The sequence below is a fragment of the Lissotriton helveticus genome, chromosome 3_1, assembly GCF_964261635.1.
Source record: "Lissotriton helveticus chromosome 3_1, aLisHel1.1, whole genome shotgun sequence".
Taxonomy (NCBI): domain Eukaryota; kingdom Metazoa; phylum Chordata; class Amphibia; order Caudata; family Salamandridae; genus Lissotriton; species Lissotriton helveticus.
Window position 1 is genome coordinate 1,868,198,453 of NC_136061.1, and position 12,372 is coordinate 1,868,210,824.

At 40.6% G+C, this 12,372-nt stretch overlaps 1 protein-coding gene across 1 annotated transcript in view; it reads right to left on the bottom strand.

The window, feature by feature from the left end:
* The window catches only part of LOC144825191 (mucin-2-like), a 1,014,272-nt gene that overhangs the window by 248,948 nt on the left and 752,952 nt on the right, over positions 1–12,372 (bottom strand). The window lies entirely within an intron of this gene.

The following is a 12,372-nucleotide window of genomic DNA, read 5'->3' on the forward strand; positions in this document are numbered from 1 at the left end:
GCATAACACAGAAGTATGTGAGCGATAACTAGGGAGCATAAAGGCACTGAGGAGTAATGAGGATAAGGCACAGAATGAGCCATATGTGATTTGTCTGTAGAGATGATTTATGATTTTTAAGGGTAGCAATTTACCTGACAAGAAATTGCTCAGAAAAAAGCTTACTACTCTTTTAACAAGTACATACACATAGACAGACTACCAATGACAAAAATGCCTACATAATCAGCAACAAATAAGCAGACAGCGGTCAGTCAATGCTCCTAACCGTCCTGACCTAGTTGATCGTGGTCTAACATGTGACAAATTGGCCACCTTCTTCATTGAGAAAACAAAAAGCATTAATATTGTCCTAGTTTCAAAGAGGGCCCTTCTTGCTATTTCTGAATATGCTGCTCCTCCTGCCCACTCAGGATTTGCTCATCCCCCCTAGCGTGAGCCCCAAGAATAATGCTTCATAGTATACCTTCATGCCCCTAAGCGATAGCGTCATCGACAAAACACATATTCTGGTGATCAAACCATCTTACCACTTCAGCCACCCTCTACCACCCCCCATCTTCAAATAAATGAAAGCTGCCATCCTCCCCTTATGGCCAAAGATTGTCAATGCTTCTCTATTGCACTTTCCCACACTGCCTAAAAGAAGCGCAGGTAACTCCCATTTTAAAAAAAAACTGAATGCAGACAGGGCTGATCTTATTAACTTCTGCCCTATCTCCAACATCCCTACCCTGGTTAAACTTCTAGAAAAGTGCATGCAATCACAACTCTGCTTACACATTGAGATATTCCAACTTTTAGATCATCATCAATCAGGCTTTCGGAGAGATCAAAGCACGGAATTAGTACTCATTCATATTATGGTTGACATTTTAAAAATGCTAGACCAAAATTAATCATGCCTCCTGATTCTCCTTGGCCTGTCATCGGCCTTTGACACTTTTAATCACATCAAACAACTTTCCATTCTAGACAAGGGCCGGTATTGCAATGGTTTACATCTTTCCTCTACAACAGATCCCAACGAGTGACGGTGAGCCAATCACTATCTCAGCCCTCTACAGTTGCTATGGGGGTTCCTCACCCTTTCACCTTTCACCCTCGCCCTTTCACCCATACTCTTTAATTTATTCTTGGAAACACTAGCTAATGCTCTGTACTCTGCAAACATTCTTTTTCATATCTATCGGATGACACCCAACTATATCTGAAAATCACAACCCCACAAGACTTCATCTCACTCAACTCATTTCAAACATTGAAAACTGGCTCACTGAGAACCACCTCATGATCAACACCTCCAAAATGGAATTCCTCTTCATCGCTCCCCCTAATCACACTCCCAAGATCGACCTCTGGACCTCTTACAGCCTTCAACTGCTCTCCCCACATCATTGAATCAGCTACATCCCGTGGAGTCTTTCTAGGCATGCACTTGACCATGCAGAATCACATCAGCAATGCAAGCAAGGGAGCTAAACATCAAATGAGAACACTAAGGAATCTCAAATCATTCCTTCCTCCTGAAAACTTTAAGTTGGCGCTACAAGCTCTTGTTCTGCTTAGGCTCAACTACAGTAGCTGCACATTGTGTGGTCTTCCCAAACATAACTTGGCCTGACTAACGGCTTCCATTAATGCCGCCGGAAGTCCATCGAATCTCATCCACCGGTTCTTTCAAAAAGGAAGTGAAACAAATCGTAATGAACAAGTTTCTGCCATAAAAGGACTTAGCTCTACTGTTTACTAACCTGCCCTCTATTTTGAGGCTCTGATTGACTACCACATAGTTGTACATCTGGGGATCCTAGTTTTAGCAGGCTATCTACACTTATGTAACAAATGTTTTTTTCTCCTACCACTGTATCCTACCTTCCCTCAATGTGAAGCGCTCTGATACCCGCTTGAGTCTTGTTCGCGCTATACAAAACTTTATGAATAAAAATAAGGGTGGTCAAGCTTTTGACTTTGCCAATGCTTGCTTCTAAGGCATTTTTTTCTTAAAAAGCAAAGATGATTAAAAACAACATTTCAAATTCCACATGACTCAGAACTGAGTGATAGGCCTCCAGGTGAAGAGACATTTCAATTTTAGTTCTGCTAATTACACCTTCTACCTTAAACTACAGTTGAGTGCAGCCACCTGCCCCTCCATCAGTCACATGACAGCCTTGTGTACTAAGGCATGAGCCGTATACCTGTTGCTGACACTTTACAGGCAAGCAAGTAGGAGTGGGAATCAACACCGAGTGCAGGAGGAGGGGCAGATGGGAATCATCACAAGAGGGAAAGAAGACGAAAACACGCACACTCTAATTGTGTGCTGAAGGAAAAAGAAAGAAGTTGTTTCTTAAAATGAAAGGATTCAAGTTAGTCAGTCAGAATGATGAGAACGAGTCTGTGCTGCAGGGTAGAGACCAATACCAGAACAGAAATGCCAACCATCCTGAAATAAAGAAAATAAATTGTATGTAATGGGCAGGCTCTAAGGGCCCGATTCACAGAACTAACTTAAGAAAAAATCCTAAACTTACTACCATTTTAGTATTCACAGAAGGCACTTACCCATAGATTCATCAAGCGTCCGTTTTGCGATTCCTTATTAGCGAAAAATAAGGATTCGCTAATAAGGAATAGCAAAATGCTCTGCATGAAGAACTCGCTTAAAATATAGCGATTTCTAAAAATTCCTTAATTGCGACTCACAAATTGCGAGTCGCAATTAAGGAATACCTCCTAATTCATTCCTATGGGCGTAGAGGCCCATAGGAATGAATGGGAAGACAATCTCAATTTTCGATTCTCAATTAGAGAATCGCAAATTGAGATTGCAATTTCAAGGGTGCCAGGGTGTCAAAAGGACACCCTGTTGTACCCCTGAAATCTGCATATGGGTACATCTTGCACACACACATGCCCTAAGGGCATGTTTGTGTGTAAAATGGAACTTTGAAAAATGCACTGTAGTGCATTTTTAAAAGTTTTTGCAAATTACCATGAAGTTCAACTTCATGGTAATTTGCTCCCCCATTAGCGAAATCGCAAATTTTTTAACTTTAATGCGTTGCATTTAAGTCACCTCAATTTGAGATTCCTTAAATGCAATAGCAATTTAAGTAATCACAATTTTACGATTTCTTAAATTTCGATTTTTGCATTTGGGATGATGCATCCCAAATGCAAAAATACCAGTTGCAAAGGGGCAGATTCTGAGAATCGGATGTATGTTGTTACTACGCATGCATTTACAACGCATGCCTTTACGACGCAACTTTTACAACGCAAGTCGTTACAACGACTTGCGTTGGGGGCGCTGGATAGTGAATAGTTTAATTTACTATTCCAACTCCAGTCCCCGTGGATAGTAGGGAAGGAGTTGGATAGTAAATTAAACTATTCCCTATCCTGGAGCTCCCCCCAGCGCAAGTCGTTGCAACGACTTGCGTTGTAAAAGTTGCATCGTAAAGGCACAGCGTTGTAAAAGTTGCGTAGTAAACGCTGTTCCCCCTGAGAATCTGCCCCTTTGCGAGTGGTGTTTAGCTTGATGCCTTACTCATTTTGTGAATACCAATATGAGTAAGTGCACTACTCATTTTGGTATTCACAGAAGGCACTTACTCACCAATGAGTAAGTGCTTTCTGTGAATACCAAAATGAGTAAGTGCCTTCTGTGAATACCACTCAGTTACTTACTCATTTTGGTATTCACATAAGGCACTTATTCATCAGTGAGTAAGTACCTTCTGTGAATACCAAAATGAGTAGGTGCCTTCTCTGAATACCAAAATGGTAGTAAGTTTAGGATTTTGTTTTAAGCTAGTTCTGTGAATCAGGCCCTAAGTCCACTGTACGCTTTGGTATGATTGAGAAGAGGCTTTCACTGACAGACCTGTAAAAGCTGCCAGGTAGGCACGACCTCGAATTGGAGCCACATTCAATTGAGAAAAACCATGCATGGAATTTTGTCAGTAAGGCCCAATCAATACCTAATGACTGCATTCTTGAATAGTGCCTTATATTTTGCTTGAGGTACATACACTCATGGGAAAATAAACTACTGCTTTGCTACTGTAATGCAAAACAAATCGGCCTTTGAGACAGTCATTTCAGTTCAGTTCAAAGTATTCTATTGTTAAAAAGCAACCATTTATTCATATACATACATTTTCATCTTTTGTTCAAGTAAGTTTGTATGTACCATTATAATGCAAAGTAAAATGCACCTAACAGATAACACAATTGAAATTAAGTCAAATTTATTCACAATAAATTATTCCTTTAAAAGTACATTCCTTCACTATTAGATGAGCACCAATAACGTATAAAGTTATTTCCCTAATCAGACAATGTACTATGCTATCATTGAAAGGTGAATAAATACTAGACATGTACACTTTTACTTAGAAAACCACCTAACTTAGGGTATTTCAATCATTTGGAGACAGAGAATACTATTTCTCATTCAGCCTATTGTATACCATACATCTCACTTAATTTCCCACTTATTATATGAGCTTGGGTTCAAGGAGGAGTAAAGGGGGTTATTATGAACAGGGGTGTGAGGCGATGACAACATGGTCAGACCTATTTGTCTTTACCCCGTGTCCAAACCATAAGGGTAGTGTTAGGAGGGCTGCTAAGGTAGACATTAGTTGGACTTTCAAGTTTTGGTTTAATTACCAGGTATCAGAGGGATTGGCCAATATAGACCAGCTTCCTGTATGGCCAGATTTTACTTAACACCCTCTGGGACCTGTCAACCATAATGTGTAAGTTGGCCATTCTGTAAAACATGAGGAAGTGTAGCAGATACAACCCCACTGGGCCTCAGACAGCACAGGCTCTTATGCGTTAAATTAGGGATGACCTCCCTGTCAGATAAAGCGGAAGACCATCATTTTCAGGTCTTTAATTACTTGTTCACTTAAATAGGGCAGGCTGGGAAGACATAGAGGTGTCTAGGGACTCCTTTTGTTGGCGTTTTACTCTTAACCAGGAGAGGAAAATTGGCGACCATCATCGAAAAGCATTACAGGAGACGTTGAGTACAGCAGGGTAAATCTACTGAGGTCCACTGGATTTGAAGTTACACTAACATTCAAGTATTCAGTAGATTGAGTCTCCCATTGAAATGACATGAAGATTTTAAAGTTTTCACTTTCTGGTGCAAAGCTATATTTTGGACCTCGGGTTTTAAAATCAGGAACCCTCTCAAAGTCTAGTATCTGAGATTGCAGAAGCAGAATGAAGATGTTCAGTGCGAACAGGGTCAACACAACATTATCTGTGAACAAAATACTCCTTCCTGAGTATATCAGGCCCAAAGCAGACCTCCACAATGGTCTTGTCACTTTTGATACAGGCGGCAAACGTTTTGATGCTGAGGACAAAAAATCAACAGGGAAAGCGGACAGTCCTCACTGGCTCCCCTGCCCAGTGGGGAAACGTGTGATAGTGTACCATTATGTCTATTATAAATGTCGGGGTGCAATATTCTGTAATCACCATGGATCTCAAGCTTGACCCAAAAATATGTTTGCAATGTTTTTGTGAGGAACTATCGGTTCACCCATTTGAAAATCCTTTCAGTGTCCAAAGTCATTAGCACAGTAGGGACCAGTATCCTCTTGATCTCTGCGACCTGGAGAAATGTGGACCAAATGTTGCTGTGAGCCTGCCAAACTTTAATGAAACCAGATAGGTCCCAACAAATCAAACCTGAGAGAAGGGAATCTAGATGGATTATATTTTGGTAAATATTTTGGTGTCAACATTTAGCAAGGCAGTAGGTCAACAAAGACATTCAAATATTTTGGGGTGCTCACCAGGAATAAGAAGAAGGTGGTCTCATCTTTCACAGTAGTCACTCTCTCCTCACTATCAAAAACTCAATTTGCATCAGAGTCAAGAAGGCCGTACAGAGGGTACTAAAATGTCTTTGACAAATCTATCTAAGCTAGAGTCTTTCTTGAAATTAAGGAGTTTTTAGCAAATATTACATTGTTCATCACAAGGGGGGGGGGGCTCAAGAGCATTGTGTTGGTAATCAGAGATGGCATCAGTGAAGATACTAAAACAGTGGTTTGTATTACAGCAGGTGAGGAGTCAGATAAATACATTGAGATATAGGCATAATGGTAAGCCTCTAATTTTCAAGGTGCAAGCCATTCTGTTTCTGCAGGGAACAGAATTTCACCAAAATAGCATATTTCCTCTAAGCTGTCATGCAAGGAGCAGGCTCATCCTATTCCCGTGACCTCCTGAGAGCACAAATAACCTACTTATCCAAGTTCATTCAGTAAAATTGTTTATCACTTTAAGATCATAATTCCACTTCCCGTATTTGGTCTCTCTGCAAAACAGGTTGCAGTATTCATTTCATGAGTACGATGGTTTGGTCCAAGTTTCAGGTAAGGGAGAGTAGGGTGTGATTAAAGACCCACAAAGGGTATGTGGCCATCTCTCCCAATAGTGGCATCAGGGCATTATTCACCAAGGCACAAATTATTCTTGAGTCAGTTTGAAGAGCGTGTAAAAAATATTGCCACCAACTCGCTGTGTAATTTCTGACAAGGCTCTTGCAGATCTATATGATTTATTGTAGATTTAAGTCTTTTAGATAAGGGTCCTGAATAAGGAGTGGAGGACCCATATATGCGTCCCAAACTCTAGCTATCACTATTTCCCCCTACACAAACCTGGCCAAGGAGTGAAAAAAAGATATTGAAACCATACTGCCTCAGAGTGGGAGCATACACTACAGACATAGTGATACACCTATCTTGAGCTGTCTGGTGACCATGATATCTCAGCTCTCTTTTCTTTATACTTGCAAAAGAAGTAAAGTGCAGGGTTTTGTGGAAGAAGAGGGAACACCATTACATTTTGAATGTGTTGAAGAATGGTAGACTTCGGAACAGTGTTTGTATTATGACAGAATTCATCTTGTCTCTTCAAGACGGTTTCTTGAAAGGTAATTATATTGTATCATCCCTCCAGAGAGAGTGCCATATCTCAATCCTCCAATTAGAGAATGTAATCTATTTGGGTGCAAGGAAATAATCGGAACCATGGGTGATGAGTAAGCTGTATATTCTTAAAGAATACACATCCCCCCCTCGGGTTCCATAAGTCCCAGCCTTTGGGTGAGGAAGATGAAGCTTTCAAAAATCAACAGACCTGCTGCTGGTTGCACACAAATAAACCCAAACTACCCTTAATCCCTCAATCCAATAGAAAAATAACCAAATAGAATCATCAGGAAAATTCCTAACCCAGAACCATGGAGTGTGCCCCTCTTCAAGAGGAGATCACATGGAGCAAAACCAAGTCTGCCACCTTTATGGTGGAATAGCAGCATTTTCACAGGAAACCCAGGGTACTAAACCCACTTAGTCTTTGATGTTCAATAGTTTAAAGTGACATAATCTGGACCCACTACTAAAAGCCCATAAGTGGAGGTGGGTAGTCAGAAGTGGGAGAGGCCCACCAGCAGCTATTATCTTACTCGGGTATTTCACTTTGGCCTCTCGTATGGATATATGATGGAACCACGCATGCCATTACCATGAATGCCTCCATGCATGCCTTTACATTGAAAGGTTTTACCACACAAATACCTTTACCACACATGCCTTTAAAACGAAAATGTAAGTATTTTACAACTTTAGTTTTTTTTGTGTATTTCTAAGGTTTTTAAAAGTGTTATTTGCTAACTATAATGTCCCTGTAATCTTTGTTTTTAGTGCATTTCTATGTTTTTTTAAAGTTATTCTCTAACTGCAATGTTTTTAACATTTTTATTACTTAACCATAACCTGTGACCTTTGAGACTGAGTGTGTGAGTGAGTGTATGAGTGCCTCAGTGGGTGAGTGTGTGAGTGTCTCAAAGGGTGTATGAGTGGATCTATGAGTGTCTGAGTGAGTCTGGGAGTGGCTGCATAAGTGCCTCACTGGTTGTGTGAGTGGGTGCATGAGTGTCTGAGTGAGTCTGTTAGTGGGTACATGAGTGTCTAAGTTGGTGTTTAGTGGGTGCATGAGTGTCTGAGTGGGTCTTTGAGTGGGTGTGAGATTGCCAGAGTGGGTTTGAGAGTGCCTGCATCAGTGTGCAAGTCTGTCTGTGAGTGAATGCTTAAGTGCCTGAGTGGGTCTATGAGTGGGTGTGTGAGTGGGTGCATGAGTGTCTGAGTGGCTATGTTATTGTGTGCATGAGTCTCTGAGTGCATTTGTAAGTGGGTGCATGAGTTTCTGATTGGGTCTGTGAATGGTTGCATGGGAGTCTGAGTGTGTCTGTGAGTAGGTGTGTGAGTGCCTAAGTGGGTCTGTGAGGGGGTGTGTGAGTGTCTGAGTGGGTCTATGAATTTCTGTGTGAGTCTCTGAGTGATTCTGTGACTAGGTGCATGAGTATCTATGTTGGTCTGTGAGTGGATGTGTGAGTCTTTGAGTGGGTCTGTTATTGGGTGCTTGAGTGTCTGAGTGGGTCACACAGTGGGTGCATGAATGTCTGAGTGGGTTTGTGAGTAGGTGCATGAGTCTCTTAATGGATATTTGAGTGGGTGCATGAGTATCCGATTGGGTCTGTGAGTGAGTGTGATGTATTTGTTTGTATTTTTTCAGCAATATTTGCAAATTTGTTATGCTGTTACATGTGCGTCATGCTGAGCATCGTGATCTATTCGCAAATATTGCATGAGAAAACTGTTGTTTGAATGCATAAGGGAAAACCCTTATATTCCAGCCATGGGGTCAGGGTACCTCTACCCTGATCCCTTATAACACTTTTATTTTTCATTTACAGACTGAGTACTGTGTCCCATTACTTAAAATAACAGCCGCAACATTCTGCTCAGCGTGTGGCCAGCCAGTACCGGCATTTCTATTAGTGCACAAATTCGCAAATCGTAGCGAATTAGTCGTGAATTAGTTGCAAATTAGTCACAAACCTAGATATACAAATGTGGATTTCCTTTAATATCTCTAAAACTACTGAACAGATTTCCACCAAATAACAAAAAGTGGGCTTGAGGAGCAAAATTCCAAGCTGTAGTTGTGTTCCAAATCCCTATGAAAATTAACATGGGAAATGCAATATTTGACCCCTCATTTTTCTCGCCCCCCGCTTCATGGATCTCCACGAAACTCTTCATGCACAACAAGACTTAGGGTACACTTTTTGGGGAAATTTCTTGAAGATTCGGCAAACGGCACCAAAGATATAGCCAAGTAAGAAAATGCTTTTCCTATGAAAACCAGGTCCTATTTATACCCACCTGCTGGCGATAATACATATATATCTATATATATATAGATATAGATATATATATCTATATCTATATATATATAGATATAGATATATATATATATATAGATATATATATATATATCTATATCTATATATAGATATATCTATATATATATAGATATATCTATATATATATATATCTATCTATATATATATATATATATATATATATATATATATATATATATATATTCATTGAAAAAACCATAGGTTTCAGGGACGTTATAGTTAGTTGGAGATTTCACTTGTATAAAACCATAGAAATTCGATTGTTATAGTTAGTAGATCTAACTATAACTTGCACTGCTGATGAAGTCACATATTACATCACTCATGACATCACTGATGACACCTCAAATTACATCACTGAGGCTTCTCTTAGCCCCGGGGACACCAACTTGTGGCAAGACCTGCCAGCACCGTGACGAGCGCCGCCTTCACCTCGCACCACAACCCTGGTCTCACGGACGAAACCATCTGACGTTGCCACCGAGCCACTGCTTGCACCGCAACCTGAGGGCACCGCACACCGCACCGCAGCACTTCGCACCGCAGCACCCGATGCCTTCCGACGCCAGCACTCCTGATCCCAACAGAAAGGAGCTCGACCTGTAACGCGAGTGACTTCAAGGGCCTCGGCACCCTGCATCTCTAGCAGGTACTGTTTGCGGGTCTTCCCAACACCATAGCTGGTCCCGACGCCGCAACCAGCCTTAACTGTTTGAATTTGTTTGCTCACGACACCGTGATAATCCCCACACGGAGCTATCAACATCGAGGAACTGTTTTTAAAGCATATTTTGATAACTGTAGATTTTTAAGTATTGTATTGTGGATTCTTATCGTTTTTGGTCTTGTATATAAAAATATTGCCTATTTTTCTAAACTGGTGTCATGTCCTTTTGTAGTGCTTACACTGTAATACTGTCCGTTATGTGCAAATGCTTCACACACTGCCTCTAAGATAAGCCTGAATGCTCGTGCCAAGCTACCAAGGGGGTGAGCAGGGCTTATTTTTGGAGTGTAACTCCCTTATCCTGACTAGGAAGAAGGATCCCTACTTGGACAAAGGTGCAAGCCCTTGCCAACTAGAGAACCCCATTTCTAACAATGTGAAATACTAGGACAAAGGCAAGTCGGTAATTGATTTAAGAACTGAGGGGCATATTATCAAGAACGGCGTTAAAAGTATCGCCGGTTTAGCGGCAGAAAACTGTCACTAAAGCGGCGCGAATGGGCTTGATAATATGCCCTGGAGAATTCGAATAGAAGCCTCTGTTCACACCAGGACATGGACTTCTATTGGAATTCCCGAGGGCATATTTCCATGCCCTTTATCGCTGATTTAGCGGCAGTTTTCTGCAGCTAAACCGGTGATAAATTTTAATGCCTTTCATGATAATGTGCCCCTGAATTCTTTCGAAGCATGTGGGATCTCCTTTTACATTATACTGCTGCTGAATGATTCAGCCATACATGGAATATAATCCTACAAAGGCGGGAGTGAGGCATTTTGCCACTGTGAAGCAAATGTGGTGAATTAACAAAGTGTAAGACATTGAAAGATTGGGACACTATATGCCAGCAATTGCAAAGTACTGTGGTAGTTGTGGTCCTGACAATTGAGAATAATGTGCAAATGTGAACTCAGTGCCTGGAAATTTGGGAATGTAAAGTTACATTTGAGTGAAATACCATTGCTTGTAACATATTAATGTACACTCTGTTCACACAATCGATTTTCAAAGAATTGTGGAACAACTGACCACTGTCACTTTAAATTTAAAATGTAGTAACATCTTGGTCCTTCCTCACTGTTTTAAGCTGCACTTAAATACGATCAGATGAGTGCCCGCCCTTATTTACTGCATATGATTAAGACCAATGAATTTGAAACACGTTATGTTGTCAAACTCTGCCTTTAAATAAAGAACATTTTCACTAAAGCATTTTGGACCGGCCTGCATACATGGCACTGGAAGTGGTGTTCATGATTCTTTTGACATATATATGCTCAAAATGTCTTTAATTCATAATGCTCAATTTTAAATTACAAAAACGAGTGTAAAATGAATGAATAGTGTGACTACAACATGTTTAAATATGGCAGCCAAAAACAAAAAAAATTAAGCTTTTGGTGTCCTTTCTATGAAATGCTCAACACGTGATTTAGGATGTAAATCTGCAATGATGTAAAGATCTACATCGTGACCAAGAAAAATGGAATGTACGTATATATTGTCATCAGTGATGTCATGAGTGATGTCACTCACCATGTCATGAGTGATGTCACCCACCATGTCATGAGTGATGTAATAAATGACGTCATCAGCAGTGCATTGCGGGGGCACGAGTTATAGTTAGCTGAACTAACTATAAAGGGGGAATTTCTCTGGTTTTGTATGAGTGAAATGTCCAACTAACTATAACGTACCTGAAACCTATGTTTTTTTCACTGAATTTCTAAGGTTTTTTCAATGCTAATTTCTAACTATAACGTGCCATGAACAAGTTTCTGCCATAAAAGGACTTAGCTCTACTGTTTACTAACCTGCCCTCTATTTTGAGGCTCTGATTGACTACCACATAGTTGTACATCTGGGGATCCTAGTTTTAGCAGGCTATCTACACTTATGTAACAAATGTTTTTTTCTCCTACCACTGTATCCTACCTTCCCTCAATGTGAAGCGCTCTGATACCCGCTTGAGTCTTGTTCGCGCTATACAAAACTTTATGAATAAAAATAAGGGTGGTCAAGCTTTTGACTTTGCCAATGCTTGCTTCTAAGGCATTTTTTTCTTAAAAAGCAAAGATGATTAAAAACAACATTTCAAATTCCACATGACTCAGAACTGAGTGATAGGCCTCCAGGTGAAGAGACATTTCAATTTTAGTTCTGCTAATTACACCTTCTACCTTAAACTACAGTTGAGTGCAGCCACCTGCCCCTCCATCAGTCACATGACAGCCTTGTGTACTAAGGCATGAGCCGTATACCTGTTGCTGACACTTTACAGGCAAGCAAGTAGGAGTGGGAATCAACACCGAGTGCAGGAGGAGGGGCAGA